The following is a 17,607-nucleotide window of genomic DNA, read 5'->3' as shown; positions in this document are numbered from 1 at the left end:
AGGGCATGTTACAGTGCTCTTTTAGCTCTGCCACTTGCAGACAGCTTAAGTGTTAATAGCTCAGTAAGCCCTCTGCCTTTTCATGTGGTGGCTACCCTCCACCAGTGAGGGCAAAGGGCCAGTGTGACAGGCTTTTGTATCCACATCCATGGCTCCCAAGCTCTTGTCTGACATCCAGGAAAAATGAGGTTGCCCAAATGGATTGAAGAATGGTAAATGTGAGGGATTTTACTGATGAAGAAAATGGCTCTCAGGGGGAAGGGGAGCTGAAAGGGGATGGGGCAGGTAGGTAATCTTCCCCTGAAATCCAGACATCTCCAGTCGGATTCTTCTTTGAAGTTACACCATCAAGTTGTCCCTATGACATGAAGTCAATTCTGTCCAACATCCAGCCCTACTCCCTGAAGTGTAGCTGCTTCTCATCTCTGCCAGCTGAGTCTGAGGTCTTTATAGGCACGGGATGGGGGGTGGGGCTGGCCATGGGTAATTTAGGAAAAGACAACATTCGGGTGGAAAAAACAGGAATAAAAGTTCTCACTTTGCGCCATGGTTTCAGACTTTTTGACTTGAGAGTAAGGTTTTGTCAGAGACCCGCTCTTTTCTGCCTAGAATTTCTCTGCCCCTGTCCCTATTGAAAGATGCAGAGAAATAAGAAAGTATGGCCCAATCACAGGAGGAAATGCTATCAATAGAACTGTCCCCGAGGAAGTCCAAATATTGAGTTCAACAGACAAAGACTTTAAATGAGCTACACTAAACATGTTTAAAAATTAAAGAAAACCATATTGTGCAAGTTCAGGCAGGCTGGTGGGAAAAATTTTTATAAGAAAAAGATACAAACCTCTAGGAAGGCCTTGGGGGTGGGGGTTGCATAACTTCAGTAAAGCCTTCAGTAGAGCTGTACCTTCAGTAGAGCTGGCTGAAGGTAGCCTAATCCTCTCAAGTAAACAGCTTAAAGTAGGTAGGTACAAAGGAATGTAAGGGAGTTTACCTAAATAACTTGTTTACTCATGTGGTCCTAAAACTAACCTTTCACCTTTCAGGGACAGGATGGCTCTCTGAGGGGGAAGGGGGGAGCGGGGGTGGGGGGGCATGACCAGGTTAATTACCCTCTATTCCTGTTGACTTAAAGCCTTTGTCATTTAATGTGTGCTAAATAAATGCCAGCAGGGCCAGCTAGTCAGGGCCTCAGCTGCTATAACTCCTTCAGTCAGCGACCTGAACCCCAGCCCACTCTTTCACTGAGTATTGATGTCAGAGTACGTTATTTATCTGTCATGCAGCTGGGGTCTGCAGGATAGACCCTTGCACCATATTAAAAAACGCAAAGGAAAAATTCAGTGACTTGTCACTGAATAGAGAACATCAATGAGGAGACAGAACTTATCTTCATAAAGTTACAAATTCTGAAGCCAATATACAACTAAATAATAAAAATACACTCTTTGGCCTTAATAGCAGATTTGAACTGGTTGAAGAAAGAATTAGTGACTTTGAAGATAGTTTAATTCAGATTAGCTGGTGTGAGGAATAGAAAGAAAAAAGAATAAAGAAAAATGAACAGGGTCTCATGAGACCTGTGAGACACAATCATGAATACCAATATATGTATAGTGGAATTCCCAAAAAAAGAGAATATAGAAAAACAGAAACAAAGTATATCTGAATACATAATGGCTAGAAACTTTGTCATTTATTGTAAACATTAACCTGCACTCAAGAAACCCAGTAAATGAAAATCAAATAAATTCAAAACATGCACACATAAACGTATCATAGTTAAATTGTCAAAAGCCAAACGCAAAGAAAGACCCTTGAAAGCAACAAAGAAGAGAAATCTATCAAATAGAAGTGTCCTCAATAATAAAAACAGCTGAGTTTTCCTTAAAAACCACTGAAGCCAAGAGGCAACAGAATGATATATTAATAGTACTGAACAACAACAAAAAAATACTATCATCAAGCAAGAATTCTATATCAAGCAAAATCCTTTCAAAAAACAAAGAAAGGATTTCTAGCTATTGGTTCACTATGTCAGAAGCTTGTAAATAACCCCTCCATCTCAACAAGTAAAAATCTGAACAGACCGTAAACTCAGACATTATTCTTAGATCTGTCTGAGAAGTGAGGTCACAGGGCAAAGTGCTGCCTCAAAATTAGACGGATAAGCAAATACAGAGAATCAACAACCTACTAGCATAGAAATCCATGAGTACAAACCTTTGTGGGAACCACTGCTGAAGTCTCCCTGTACAACAAGTTCAAGAGGAGGAGACTAAGTCTTCACGAGACCCCCTCCCAAACTTTGTGTTTTACCTCCTGGAGTTCTTCTAGGGTCTCACAGTGAATATCAGAGAAAATGCTCCTTTTGTGTTTTAGACAAGAGGAGAAAAAGAAAGGAACCATTTTTACATAAGCCAAAGAATTGTTCTTCTTAACAAAACATGCCCTCAGTAGAAACTAACCAGAAACCAGAGCCTAATCTGCTGGAGTTTTATCAGAGCCTAATGTCCTGTGGGAAAGGTAATATCCCATTTCAATCATCTCTAGACTTCCACATGGAGGAATGGAAATCCTCCATGTGGAAATCCAACTCCAACCCATTCTAGCCATCCTATCTCACCTATGGTGGGGAGGGGACTGAGAAACATGTGTAAAGTTCACATCCAGAGGAACAGGCAAACTTAAAGACTAAGACTTTATCATGGGACTTTAGATCGCTTGTCCTCTTCTCAGACATTATCAACTAAAGGCCTATTTATGGCAGTACCTTTTAATCAGTGCATCATGTCTAGCCATGAAGAAAAAAAAATGCAGGCATACTAAAATGCAAAAGTCACAGTTATAAGAGATAGAACAAAAATCAAAACCAGACTCAGATAAGGCAGGGATGTTGGAACCATCAAACTGGGAATTTAAAACAATTGTGATCACTTTTCAAAGGGCTCTACTGGGTAAACTAGATAGTATGCAAAAAGAGATGGACAATGTACACAGAGAAATAAAAATTCTAAGAAAGAAACAATAAACTCTGAAGATCAAGAACATTAAAAGAAATAAATGTCTTTCATAGTTGACTGTACACATATGAGGAAAGAGTCTCTGATATGGGTATAACTCAATTGAAAAGCAAAGAGAGAGAGAGAAAAAAAAAAAAAAAAGACTGATAGGACAGAACAGAATATCCAAAACCTGTGGAACAACTACCAAAAGTGAAATGTACTTATAATGGAATACCAGAAGGAGAGGAAAGACAGCAAGGAACAGAAGCATTATTTAAAATATTAACGACTGAGAATTTCCCCCAATTAATATCAGACAGCTAGTGACAGATCCAGGAAGTTCAGAGGACACAAAGCAAGATAAGTGTAAAAACAAACAAACAAACATAAAAACACCTAAGCTAATCATATTCAAACTACATAAGATCAAATTTTTTTTTTTAGTGCTAAAAAAGCAAGAAAGTGGACAGTGGGAAACTTCTTGCATATAGAACAGAAAAGATAAAAATTACATCTCACATCTCTTAGAAATCATGCAAGGAAGAAGAGAACGGAGTAAAGTATTAAAAATGTTGGGAGACAAAATCCACTATCCTAGAATTCTCTACCCTGCAAAATTGTCCTTCAAGAGTAAAGAACATATAAAGACTAAGACAAAAAAAGTTACAGGAATTTGGTCCCAGTAGACTTGACTTGCAAGAAAGTAAAAAGAAGTTCATTAGAACAAATATGATATATGTCAGAAACTTGGGTCTACAGAAAGAAGGATATTGGAGAAGAAATAAGTGAATGTAACATACAAATTTTAATTTTCTATTCTTAATTTCTCTAACATAACAATTTGTTAAAAAATAATAATAGCAACATGCATCTCCCAAGTATAGGATGTCTGAGTATGACCTGTAGTTTCACTGTTAGATGTCCTGATTTTAATAAATGAACTGTTTTTATGAAAGAGAGTGTCTTGGTTCATCTAGGCTGCTATAACAAAATATCATGGACTGAGTGTCTTATAAGAAATACATTTTGTCTCCCAAAGTTTTGAAACCTGAGAAGTTCAGGATCAAGTCACTAGTAGGTTTGGTGTCTGATGAAGATCCACTTTATGATTCATAGATGATGTTTTCTTTCTTTCTTTTCTTTTCTTTTTTTTTTTTTTTTTTTTTTTTGAGACAGAGTCTACCTCTGTCTCCCAGGCTGGAGTACAGCAGCATGATCTTGACTCACTGCGACTTCTGCCTCTCAGGTTCAAGTGATTCTCCTGCCTCAGCCTCTTGAGTAGCTGGGATAATAGATGCCCACCACCACGCCCAGCTAATGTTTATTTTTGTTTTTTTTAGTAGAGATGGGATTTCACTGTGTTGGCCAGGCTGGTCTCGAACTCCTGACCTCAGGATCCACCTGCCTTGGCCTCCCAAAGTGCTGGGATTACAAGCGTGAACCAGTGTGCCTGGCCAGATGATGACTTCTTATTGTGTTCTCATATGGCAGAAGGATCAAATGAGTTGCCTACAGTTTCTCTCATAAGAACACTAGTCCCATTTATGAAGGCTCCACCCTCATGACCTAATTCCCTCTTGAAAACCTCAATTCCAAATATCATGATATTGGTTATTAGATTAAACATATAAAGTTGAGAGATACAAATATACAGTCTAATCAAGAGTGTCCTGTTCTCAGAAAAGATTCACTTAACTATCAAAGAGTAAAGGGGTACAAATTCTCCAATTTACTTTCAGGTGTTTAGCAGGCACACACACACACACACACACACACACACACAGGTACGCACTTTACAATATGCATTTTTAAACTATCAAAATCTACTGTCAGATCATATTATACCCCTTCATACATAATGTAAACCTTAACAGTATACACTGACTTCCCTGTTTTAGCCTTTATACTCATGTTTTTATACATTTTACATTTGCATATCTTTTAAACTGCTCAATTCATCAACATGATTTTTGCTTTACACAATCAATTTTAATGGTATTAAAATTCAAAAGAAAATATTTAATATGTACCATCACATTTAATATCTTGGTGATCTTTTATTTGTGAAGATGTGAGTTTCCATTATGCAGCATTTTCTCTCAGCCTGAATAATTTTCTTTCACATTTCCTGTAGAGGTCAGCTAGTGATAGTATCCCTTGATGTTTCTTGTCTGAAAAGGCTTTCATATTCACTTATAAATTACATTTTTCTTGGATATAAAAATGTAGGTTGATATGCATTCTTTTATGTTCATTAGATAAGTCTCTGGTTTCTATTTATTCCAGTGATAAGTTAACCATAATTGTTACAGATATTGTCCTATGTAATGCCTCTCGTAACTGGCTACTTTTAAGATTTTTTTCTTTATCATTGGTTTTCAGCAATTTGATTATTCTATTTCCTAATGTAGTGTTATTGTGTTTATCCTGCTTGAAATATACTGAGCTTCTTGAATCTCTGAGTTTTCAGGTTTCTTCAAATTTGGAAATATATTCAGACTATTTTATTTTATTTTATTATTTTATTTTATTTTGATGGAGTCTTGCTGTGTCTCCAGGCTGGAGTGCAGTGGCATGATCTCGGCTCACTGCAACCTCCGCCTCCTGGGTTCAAGTGATTCTCCTGCCTCAGTCTCCCGAGTAACTGAGACTACAGGCACCCACCACCATGCCCAGCTAATTTTTTGTATTTTAGTAGGGACAGGGTTTCACCATGTTGGTCAGGCAGGTCTCAAACTCTCGACCTCAGATGATCCACCTGCCTTGGCCTCCCAAAGTGCTGGGATTACAGGTGTGAGCCATTGCGCCCGGCCCAGCCCTCATTTTTTTAAGAATTATTTCATGCTTCCCTCACCCCACATTTTACGCTGGGACTTGAGTTTCGTGAACATTGAACTGCTCAATGTTTTTCCACAATAACTAGATTCCATTCACTATCCTTTTTTTTCCTCTCTCATTCTCTCTCTGTCTAAAAAATCTCTAATTATTTGTCTGCATGTTTACTAATATTCTCTTTAGTAGTGTTTTATTTTGTTTTAATCCCATTTGATGAGTTATTCAAAAATATTACATATTTTATTTTCCACTCTAGAAGTTATATTTACTATATTTTATACCTTTGAATTCTCATTTTGCTATATATTTTCCATTGAATCATTAAGTATATTCATAACTGTCGAAAGAACTTTGCTTTATATTTTCATTTACTTTGACATTTCTAGTTCTGTTTCTACAGTTGATTCTTCCTCACACATTCTTGATTCTTTTCTATTATAGTGCTTGTTGATTGAATGCTGGGGCCTGTGCTTGCTTTGTTTTCGAATATGAGTGTTATGCTGTTCCTTTAAAGCATATTGAAAGTTGTTTTTGATACTTAGGATGCTTGCAAATCAGTTTGCTTTTTATAAAGTTTGATTTTTTAAAAAACTTTGTTAAGATGCTTCTAGCATAGCTTTTACTCTAGTGCTACTTAGACTTACCACTAGGGGTGACGTTCTGAGATCTTTACTGAATTCCCTGAGTGTTCACTGACTTCTCTCTTTTATTGTTAGTTAGAATTCAAATGAATTCCAGCCTGGTATATTCTACAAATCTTTCAGCTAATAATTCTGATACTGTTTGGCTGTGTCCACACCCAAATGTCATCTTGAATTATAACTCCCACAATACCCATGTGTCATAGGAGTAACGTAATGGAAGGGAGGTGATTTAATTGTGGGGACAGGTCTTTCCTGCCCTTACAATATTGAATGAGTCTCATGTGATCTGATGGTTTCAAAAGTGGGAGTTTCCCTGAACAAGCCCTCTCTGCCTGCTGACATCCATGTAAGATGTGGCTTGCTCCTCCTTGCCTTCCACCACGATTGTGAGGTCTCCCTGGCCATGTGGAACTCTAAGTCCATTATACCTCTTTCTTTTGTAAATTGCCCAGTCTCAGGTATGTCTTTATCATCAGTGTGAGAGCAGACTAATACAAATTCCTGGGTAGGTGTTTGTTTTGTTTTGTTTTGCCCAGGCTTGTGTAGTTTCTCTATGAATGTGCACTTTAGTATTAAGCCAGAGACTCAGAAGCCATGTAATATTTCTGAAACTTTTTTTCTGAATAGTGTCTTCATCTCCAGTACTTAGTCCTACAAATTCCAATGCTATTGGCTTCCTTGAACACTCTTTCCTCAGCTCAGTGAAACTTCTTTTCACTATGTGTATGTTTTTTCCCTCCATGAACAGCAGTATGAAAAGTGCCTTCAGAAAAAAAGAAAACCAAATATATTTATTTCCCTCTGTTCTAAAATAGATTTTAATATAACTTGTTCAGTTTTCTTGTGCTTTACAGTGAGAGGGGAGTATCTAGTTCTGCTTACTTCAACATAATAGCAAATAGAAGCTACTGTGTTGACTAATATAAAATAAAATAATATATACCTGTTTAGTGTATCTGGCATTCTGAGCATGAATACTAATATGGTTAGGAATCATGTCTCCAATCAAATCTCATATTGAACTAAAATCCCCAGGTATTGAGCGAGAGACCTGGTAGTACATGACCGGATCACAGGGATGGTTTCCTCTGTGCTGTTCTCTTGACAATGAGTGAGATCTCATAAAAGCTGATGATTTTATAAGCCAGTTTTCTCTGCTCTCTCTTGCACACACTCTCTCTCCTGCTGACTTGTGAAGAAGATGCCTGCTTGACTTCTCGCATTATTGTAAGTTTCCTGAGGCCTCCCCAGCCATGCAGAACTGTCAGTCAATTAAACCTCTTTCTTTTACAAATTACCCAGTCTTGGGTATTTATTTATCACAGTGTGAGAATGAACTAATACAGTAAATTGGTACTGTGGAGAGTGAGGTACTACTATAATGATACCCAAAAATGTGGAAGCAACTTTAGAACTAGGTAACAAGAAGAGGTTGGAACAGTTTGGAGGGCTCAGAAAAAGATAGGATAATGTGGGAAAGTTTAGAATTTCCTGGAGACTTGTTGAGTGGTTTTGACTAAAATGCTGATAATGATATGGACAATGAAGTTCAGACTGAGATTGTCTCAGATGGAGATGAGGAACTTGGTGGCAACTGGAATAAAGGTAATTCTTACTATGCTTTCGCAAAGACTGGTGGCACTTTGCTCCTGTTCTAGTGATCTCTGGAACTTTCAATGTGAGAGAAATGATTTGAAATTGGAAATGTTTAGAAAGGAAGCAGAAGCTAAAAGTTTAAAAAAATTTCAGCCTGGTGATGCGATAGAAAAGAAAAACCCATTTTCTGGTGAGAAATTCAAGCCAGCTTCAGAAATTTGCAGAAGGAACCAGGAGCCAAATGTTAATGATCAAGACAATGGGGAAAATGTCTTTAGGTCATGTCAGAGACCTTTGTGGCAGCCCCTCCCATCATAGGCCCAGAGGCCTAGGAGGAAAAAATGGTTTCCTGTGTCAGGTCCATGGCCCCCCTGCTGTGTGCAGCCTTGGGACTTGGTGCCCTGCATTGCAGTGACTCCAGCCATAGCTAAAAGGGGCCAAGGTATAGCTTGGGCTGTTGCTTCAGAGGGCACAAGCCCCAAGGCTTGGCAGCTTCCACATGGTGTTGGGCCTGTGGGTGTGCAGAAGATAAGAAATGAAGTTTGGGAATCTCCACCTAGATGTCAGAGGATAGAAGGAAATGCCTGGATGTCCAGGCCGAGGTGTGCTTCAGGGGTGGAGTCCTCATGGAGACCCTCTGCTAGGGCAATGTGGGAGGAAAATGTGGGTTTGGAGCCCCCACACAGAGTCCCCACTGGAGCACTGCCTAATGGAGCTGTGAGAAGAGGGCCACCATCCTCTAGACCTCAGAATGGTAGATCCACTGACAGCTTGCACAGTGTGCATGGAAAAGCTGCAGATACTCAATGTCAGACATGAATGCAGCTGGGGCTGAGGAATGTACCCTGCAAAGCCTGTGAAGGAGCTGCCCAAGGCCATTTGCATCACCTCCTGCATCAGTGTGCCCTGGATGTGAGCTGCCCACCTCTTGCATCAGTGTGCCCTGGATGTGAGATATAGTGTCAAAAATATTATTTTGGAGCTTTAAGATTTAATGAGAGCCCCACTGGATTTTGGACATGCATGGGGCCTGTAGCCCCCTTGTTTTAGTCAACTGCTCCCATTTGAAATGAGAACTTTTATCCAATGCATGTACACCTACTGCATCTTGGAAGTAACTAACTTGCTCTTTATTTTACAGGCTCCTATGCAGGAAGAATTTGCTTTGTCTCAGGTAAGACTTTGTACTTGAACATAATGCTGAAATGAGGTAAGACTTCGGCGGACTGTTGGGAAGGCATGATTGCTTTTGAAATGTGAGGAAAGAGATTTGGGAGGGGCCAAGGGCAGTATGATATGGTTAGGCTTTGTGTCTCCTCTCAAATCTCATCTCGAATTGTAATCCCAAGGTGTTGAAGGAGAGACCTGGTGGGAGGTTACTGGATCATGAGGGTGGTTTCTCACAAGATCTGATGGTTTTAGAAGGCAGTTTTCTCTGCTCTCTCTTGCACACGCTGTCTCTCCTGCCACCTTGTGAAGAAGGCGCCTGCTTCCCCTTAAACTTTGTTCATAAGTTTCCTGAAGTCTCCTCAACCATGCAGAAGTGTAAGTTAAACCTCTTTCCTTTATAAATTACCCAGTCCAGGGAATTTCTTTATAGCAGCGTTAGAATGGACTAATACAAATACTAAGGGATTTCATATGTAAACAATGACTCTAAACATTTTCTGTAAATCTCTGTTGCCTACTATTTGGCCTCTATTTAGTACTTTAAGCTCAATATACTCTTTAATGTGTTTGGAATAAGCTCCTTTTTAAAGCATCTTCAAATTTTGGTTAATGCGACATTATTTGTGTACAAAGAACATGTTTTCAAAATAGAAGTTGGTTTATATTGGTTTATAAGATAACTTTTAAAATAAAAAGCATTTTGATTCTAATATAAAATAAAGTGTAGTATTCCTGGCTAGGAATAAGATATGGAGTTTTGAAGACTGTTTTCTGGATTGCCATGGGGAATGTGTGGATTATATTAATGTTCTTGGTGTTTCCCAGTTTCATGTATGTCATAACTGGCTATGAAATTCTTGGATCTATAACAATGTAACACATTTTATTTCCCCTGTTTAAATTGATTTAGAGAAGTAAGCATGTATTGGGCACTTGAGTTAAAGCATGGCAGGGAGGTTAGGTTGCTAAACTTCCAAGTTTTCAAATGTAATCCTAATCACTGTACTACTTCTTTTTCTTCTAGTTCATTGTTGCATTTCCTGATGTGTTGAAAGTTTATAGCCAGGCACGGTGGCTCACGCCTGTAATCCCAGCACTTCGGGAGGCTGAGGTGGGCAGATCACGAGGTCAGGAGATCGAGACCATCCTGGCTAACACGGTGAAACCCCATCTCCACTAAAAAATATATATATATATATGAGCCAGGCGTGGTGGTGGGTGCCTATAGTCCCAGCTACTCCAGGGACTGAGGCAGGAGAATGGCGTGAACCTGGGAGGCAGAGCTTGCAGTGAGCCGAGATCACACCACTGCACTCCAGCCTGGACGACAGAGTGACACTCCTCTCAAAAAGAAAAAAAAAAAAAGAAGTTTAAACACCACAAGTTTCAAGCTGCTATCAAAACAATCTCTTTCCTTTTATTGCACATGAATTGTGGTGTTACATATATATTATATTTTAGGCTTTTTCAAATTATCTGAAACTCTATGTCCCTGAATTTCTTTAGCTCATGTGCCTAGATGTGTTCTGTATTCTTTCATAGTGTAACGCAAAGAAGATCAGATTAAATTTCTACTTTTTAAAACTTTTACCAATATCCATGTTAACTGTATAAAAGACTAACTGTATAACGTTAACTATGTAAGAATCCTAACTACCCAGCTTACATACCAAAAATTAATGGTATATTTATTAGGAGATACTGTAGTTGGCTAAATACCGCTCCCTGTTCACTTAATGACCACTTCAGCTTCAGAGTGTGACCTTATGTTGAAATTGGGTCTTGACAGATGTATTTAGTTAAGGATTTGCGGATAAAAATCATACTTAATTTAGATTGGGCTCTAAATCCAGTGACCACTTCCCTATAGGAGGAGAAGGAAGACAGAGTTACTTAGAAAAATCTATTTAGATGGAGCAGAAATTGGCATTATTAGATCCTTTAGAAGCAGCATGGCCCTGATGATACCTTGAATTTGAATTTCTAGCCTTTATAACTACAATATAATAATTTCTGTCATTTTAATCCACCAAGTTGTGCTAATTTGTTATGGAAGCTATACGAAACTAACATAGTGTGTTTTTTAGAAATCTTAAATAATATGCCTCATATTAATCTATGCATCTCTAAGAATCACTTACAAAATATACTTTTGATGAAAAAATATAAAATGAATATAAATATCCCAAAGATAAAATTGACAAACACATTGCACTGTCCATTTAAACCACATATTTTGATGCTGGTTTTGGTAAGTATCTAATATCTGGCTAATTCTGTAGCTCAAGTAGCTACAGTAAACTATAAAAATGTTCAGATTGCCAGCCAGTTGGCTTTAACTTTGTTCTTTTTCAATATGATTTATGATCAGAACTCCAAGTCCAGACAATTTCACATGAAACTTGTATGTGTGTGCATTTTGTGTGTGTGAGAGAGGCTGTTCTACTTTTCCCAGCTTTCCAAGAATAAAGAGCTCTGTAATTGACCCAATCAAACTTGGAAATTACTATATCAAATATTGTGGCTAAGTTCATCTTATATGATACTAATTGAAGAATAAACTAGACTTTGGGACCATCTCATTATCGGCAGTGAAGTGACTACCATCGAGTAGGATTATGTTACTTAAATTAGGAACACCACAAGCAAATAATAGGTCTTTACTCCACAAAAGGTTTCTGTGGTAGAAAATATATGATTAAAAAATTTAAAACATATTTCTTTAAGAAATATTCACAGGCCATAAGATACTGGTATGTATTATGAATCTTCAGGAAGAAAAATATGCAGTATTCTTCCAGCTTATTTATTCTTTTAACAGTTTTTATTAAATATCTATATCAATTCCAAGTGCAAGTGCTCTGGAGAGCATCGTGTGGATATAGTACTTCAGTGCATGGTGGCATCATGGGCTTGTAGAGTAATAATGACATAATACTCTTATACAATATTGTCTTACTTTTTCATAGTCCTTGCATAACTTTTTTTTTTTCTTTAATGAGTCTCGCTCTGTTGCCCAGGCTGGAGTGCAGTGGCACAATCTCAGCTCAGCTCACTGCAACCTCCACCTCCCAGGTTCAAGTAATTATCCTGCCTCAGCCTCCCAAGTAGCTGGGATAACAGGCCTCTGCCACCACGCCTGGATAATTTATTTTGTCTTTTTAGGAAAGACAGGGTTTCACCATGTTGACCAGCCTGGTTTTGAACTCCTGACCTCAAGAGATCCACTGACCTTGGCCTCCCAAAGTGCTAGGATTACAAACAGGAGCCACCACAACCAGCCAACTCTAATTCTTATAGTATACATTGTTACAGGTACTAATGTAGGCATTTTACTTTCATTAAGTCACTTAATATTTTCAATACTCTTATAGCGTAGGTAATATTATTATCCCTAATTAACATGCTAAATCACATGTCCAATGTAACATAAGGGCATTATGTTACAGCAGGAATTTAAAATGCAGGCCATCTGGTTACAGTCTGCAGATTTCACATACAGTAAGAACTAATGGGCAAATATTGAAGCTTAATGAAGGCAAGAATAAACTAGAAAGTAAATCAGTGTTCCTTAACTAGATTTGGTTATGGATTCACTTGAAAACAGAAAGAAAGCCACAGAAAATATCTTCATAACAGTGTATACACATATATCTAAAAACATGTATATCTGACTTTTGGGGCATTGCAAATCTCCGAAATTATCCATTGTACATCAGGGTGAAAATCACTAATTTAACTACCTTTATGTGAAGCATGACTAAATTAATAGGTGCCAGATCTAGAAAAACTATTAAAGTAAATTAGTGTGTAGTGGAATCATACGAAACTTGTGAGGTTGAGGTATGGAAAAAACAAACTATTCCATATCATTCATTGGACTGGAATGTTATCCATACTGATATTGTTGTTTGCTGGCCCGCTTTAATAATTCTTAGCTCTTTCTTTCAAAAATATTTTGGCTAGCTAATTATCCTTATTTTGAATCAAAATTGTTGGTAATCTGATGGGCTAGGACAGCCCTCCAGTTCATTTGTTTAATCTAATTAAATGTAAATGGCTTATATCTATTTTTATTTCCATTTGACTTGGGTTATTAATTTCATCTTACAGGAAAGATATAAGTTAAAATTATGAAGTACTTTGCAAATTAAAACAGTAAAATAAAAAAAATTAAAATTAATAGGTTTTTATTTTATTATCAAATCAAGTGACATTAAAAATGAGTTTTTAATTTAAATGAATATATTAGTAGCCTAAAACTTGACTATGCCCCCCCAAAAGCACAAATATTTTCAGAATAATGACTGAATGGTGAATTACTTGAATGCAGCCATGCATAATGAAAAAGACATGAAAATTAAAAGAAAATATGCCTGGGTTTTAATCACTTACATTCAACAAATATCCACTGAGTATATTTTAGTGTAAATCTTGTGCTATTTACCTAAATCTTATGTAAGGGCAGAGATTACATACTTGTATCCTTCAAGTACCCCTGTTCTAACTGTCTACCACTTATAATGGGACTTCAAAATGGCTGATCAGAGTCATAAAGAAGAACCAAATACCAGGTAAATACTTACAGTTCAGACAGGTTATCTAAGAGAGAATATTGGTATTCAACAGAGAAGTGACAGGAAATGCCTGAGTCAAGGAAGGAGAGGGAAGTGAGGCAGCCTGCTTGGCCAGGATTGGCTGGAAGCCTGGAAAGGGTCCCCAGTGTGGGACAAGGGTAAATGAGTGACTCACAGCTATCCACATTCCCACCACAGACTCCTACAATCCCAGCCACCAGAGAGCCCCTTGACCCATGTGGGCTCTGAGACTAACATAGGGAACTGCATGGCCATGGTGTGATTGCCTTGTTGCAGAAAGAAGTTCATGCTGGATCCCACCCTTATCTTGAGACCTAAGCAGCTACAGCTAGGTGCCATGTTGAGAGCCCAACCCCCATCAGACTGTATCCTGCCCTAGGGCCCAACCACTACTACATCTCTGAATTGCTGGGGATTCATTGATTTCCTCCGCTCACAGTGAGGCATTGCTGCTGGCTGTTGCCACCATGGCCAAAGTCCAAGACACTGGCAGTAAACCCACTGCCTCCAGGGCCAAAGCACATTTAAAAGTGCGCTGAGAAAAGGCTACCCCACTTATAGCCACCACATGGGGCCAAAGTACATGCTTTCCAGTCACCTATACATAACTGCTGCCACTGAGATCAATTTTGCCCTTCCTGGAAGAAGGACCACAGTGTAGCCACTGCTACCACCACCCTCACATTGTACTTTAGTCTTGGGCGTCATCTTGTACTTACCTACCACAGTAAGTTCCTACACACACTATTGTGTAGGAAAGGCCCACCCACCCAGGCTTCAAACACCCAACCCTGCCCCCTGAAGGATACCATCTAGGGGCCTGGAGATCTCCTCATCACATTCGTCATCATTAACACCTGAACATTCCTCCCTGGGGCCTGAGATCAGACCCACACAGCCTGCCACTACCATAATTGCTGTCACTCACATGCATGCACCAAATAGGGGCCTGAGTACTGGGCTTCCCAGCCCATGGCAGCTACCATCAACAACAACATGGAGGGCTTGGGAGTCAGAGGATTGTCCCACCACTGCTAGTGTCATTGCCAATCCATACCTATTGCTTTAGGGGCTTAGGGATCCAAATCACCACTGCCACTGCCAGCACCTGAGCAAGCCATATGGGGGTCCAAGAAAAAGTCTGCCTTGACTCACTAACACCAGTGGCAGCATAAGTTGTCCTAGGGTCCAACTACAGGCATATTTGGTCTATTGCTGCCACCATTGCAACCCAAGGACTGGCCTGCCTGATGTCCCTGTGCCCAATAAAACTTCACCACAGCCTCCACTAACAACTATACCCTAAGCCATTTAGGAAATCACATACATGACTGATGTTATTTCCAGCTAAATAAATCATATAGAGACTACCCTACTGCACATACTAAGAAACAAAGCCAAAGTGCCCTGCACAACAAACACCATGGACACATTTTTAGGAAAAAGTCCCCCAGTATAAAAGCAAATTCAAGAAATTGAGAGAGTCAACTATCATATCAGGTGTACAGATATAAGGAAAATATAAGGACAAAATAAACATTAGAAAGCAAGGAAATACGATACTTCTAAAGGAACACAATAATTCTCTAACAAAATATGCCAATAAAAAAGTTTATGAAATTCCAGAAAAATAGTTCAAAATAATGACATTAAAAATGTCATTGAGTTTCCAGAGAACTCAGAAAAGCTATACTAACAGTTCAGAAAAAATAATTCAGGATATGAATAATAAACTTACCAAAAGTTAGATATTATCAAAAAGAATCAAGCAAATCATGAAACTGAAGCATTCGGTGAGGGAAATAAAAAATACTTCAAAAACTTTAACAATAGACTAAATGAAGCAGAAGAAAGAATTCCAGAATTTGACAAGTTTTTTTAAGATAATCTTGTCAGACAAAAGTTAAAAAGAATATGAAGAAATGGAGTCTACACAACATATCGGACACCACAAAGTGACCAAATGTTGATGTATTGGTGCCCCAGAAGGCAAAGAAAAAATGAAAGGAACAGAAAACCTATTTAACAAAATAATGGCTGAAAAACACTCAAGTCTAGCAAGAGATTTAGACATTGAGATATGGAAGCTTCAAGATCCCCAAACAAGCACAAACAAAAAGGTTTTCTCCATGGTGCATTATAGTCAAGCTGTCAAAAGTCAAAACAAAAAAAAGAATTCTAAAACAGTTAAGAGATAAATGTCTAGTCACTTATAAGGGAACTTATATCAGACGTAGAGTAGATTTTTCAGGGGAAACCTTACAGGCCAGGAAATCAGATGATATACTAAAAGTGCTGGAAGAAAAACAAAAAACCCTCCTAACCAAGAATGTTATATCCAGCAAAGCTAACTTTCATAAATGAAGGAGAAATAAAGTACTTCTTGTACAAATGTTAGCTGAGAGAATTCACCACCACTAAACCAGTCCAACGAGAAATGGTTACATTAGTCCTATAAGCAGAAATAAAAGGAGGATAACTACCATTATGAAAACCCAGAGAAGTACAAAACGCACTGGTAGACCGAAGACACCAATAAGGAAAAGAAAGGATTCAAATGTTACTAATACAGAAAACCACCATATCACAATGACAAACAATAAGGGAAAGAAAGAAACAAAACAACCATAAATAAATGAATAAAATGACACAAATAAGCCCTTACATATCAACAATAACCTTGAATGTAACTAAATTAGACTTTCCACTTAAATAACATAGACTGGCTGAATGGATTTAAAAATAACCCAACTATATGCTGCTGTAAGAACCTCATCTTACCTGTAAATACACATATACATTAAAAATTAAAAGATAGCAAAAGATATTCCATAAAAAGAGAAACTAAAAATCCACAGGAGCAGCTATACTTATAATAGACATATCAGACTTTAATTCTAAAACACTAAAAAGAGACAAAGAAAGTCATTCCATAATAACATAGGTATCAATCCAATAAGGGCATATAACAATTCTCAATTGTATACACACACACACACACACACACACACACACCACCAGAGTGCCTATATACATAAAAAAAAATTAGATTTAAAAACAGTGGGTTGAGGCCAGGTGTGGTGGCTCACACCTGTAATTCCAGCACCTTTGGGAGGCCGAGGTGGGTGGGTCACGAAGTCAGGAGATTGAGCCCATCATGGCCAACATGGTGAAACCCCGTCTCTACTAAAAACACAAAAATTAGTTGGGTATGGTGGCACACACCTGTAATCCCAGCTACTCGGGAGGCTGAGGCAAGAGAATCGCTTGAACCCGGGAGGTGGAGGTCACAGTGAGCCGAGATCGTGCCACTGTACTCCAGGCTGGTGACAAGAGTGAGGTTCTGTCTAGGAAAAAAAAAAAAACAGTGGGATGACTGTGGGGGCTCACACCTGTAATCCTAGCATGTTGGGAGGCTGAAGCAGGTAAATACCTTTAGCCTAGGAGTTCAAGACCAGCCTGGGCAACTTCACCATGTTGCCCAGGCTGGTCTTACTCCTAAGCTAAAGGTATTTACCTCCACAAAATACATAAAAATTAGCTGGGCATGGTGCTGTAGACCTGCAGTGTCAGCTACTCAGTATTCTGCAGCAGGAGGACAAAGCAAGTACCAGGCTGGTACTGACAGAGTGAAACACTGTGTCAAACAAACAAACATTTAAAAGGAGAGATATACTCCAATGACTCCAGTGTCATGATAGTTTGGTACTTCAAAACCCCACTGCCAGAATTAGAAAGGTCATCTAGACAGAAAATTAACAA

The sequence above is a fragment of the Macaca nemestrina genome, chromosome 3, assembly GCF_043159975.1.
Source record: "Macaca nemestrina isolate mMacNem1 chromosome 3, mMacNem.hap1, whole genome shotgun sequence".
Lineage (NCBI taxonomy): Eukaryota > Metazoa > Chordata > Mammalia > Primates > Cercopithecidae > Macaca > Macaca nemestrina.
The sequence above is the reverse complement of the archived record's forward strand: the minus strand, read 5'-3'. Positions refer to the sequence as shown.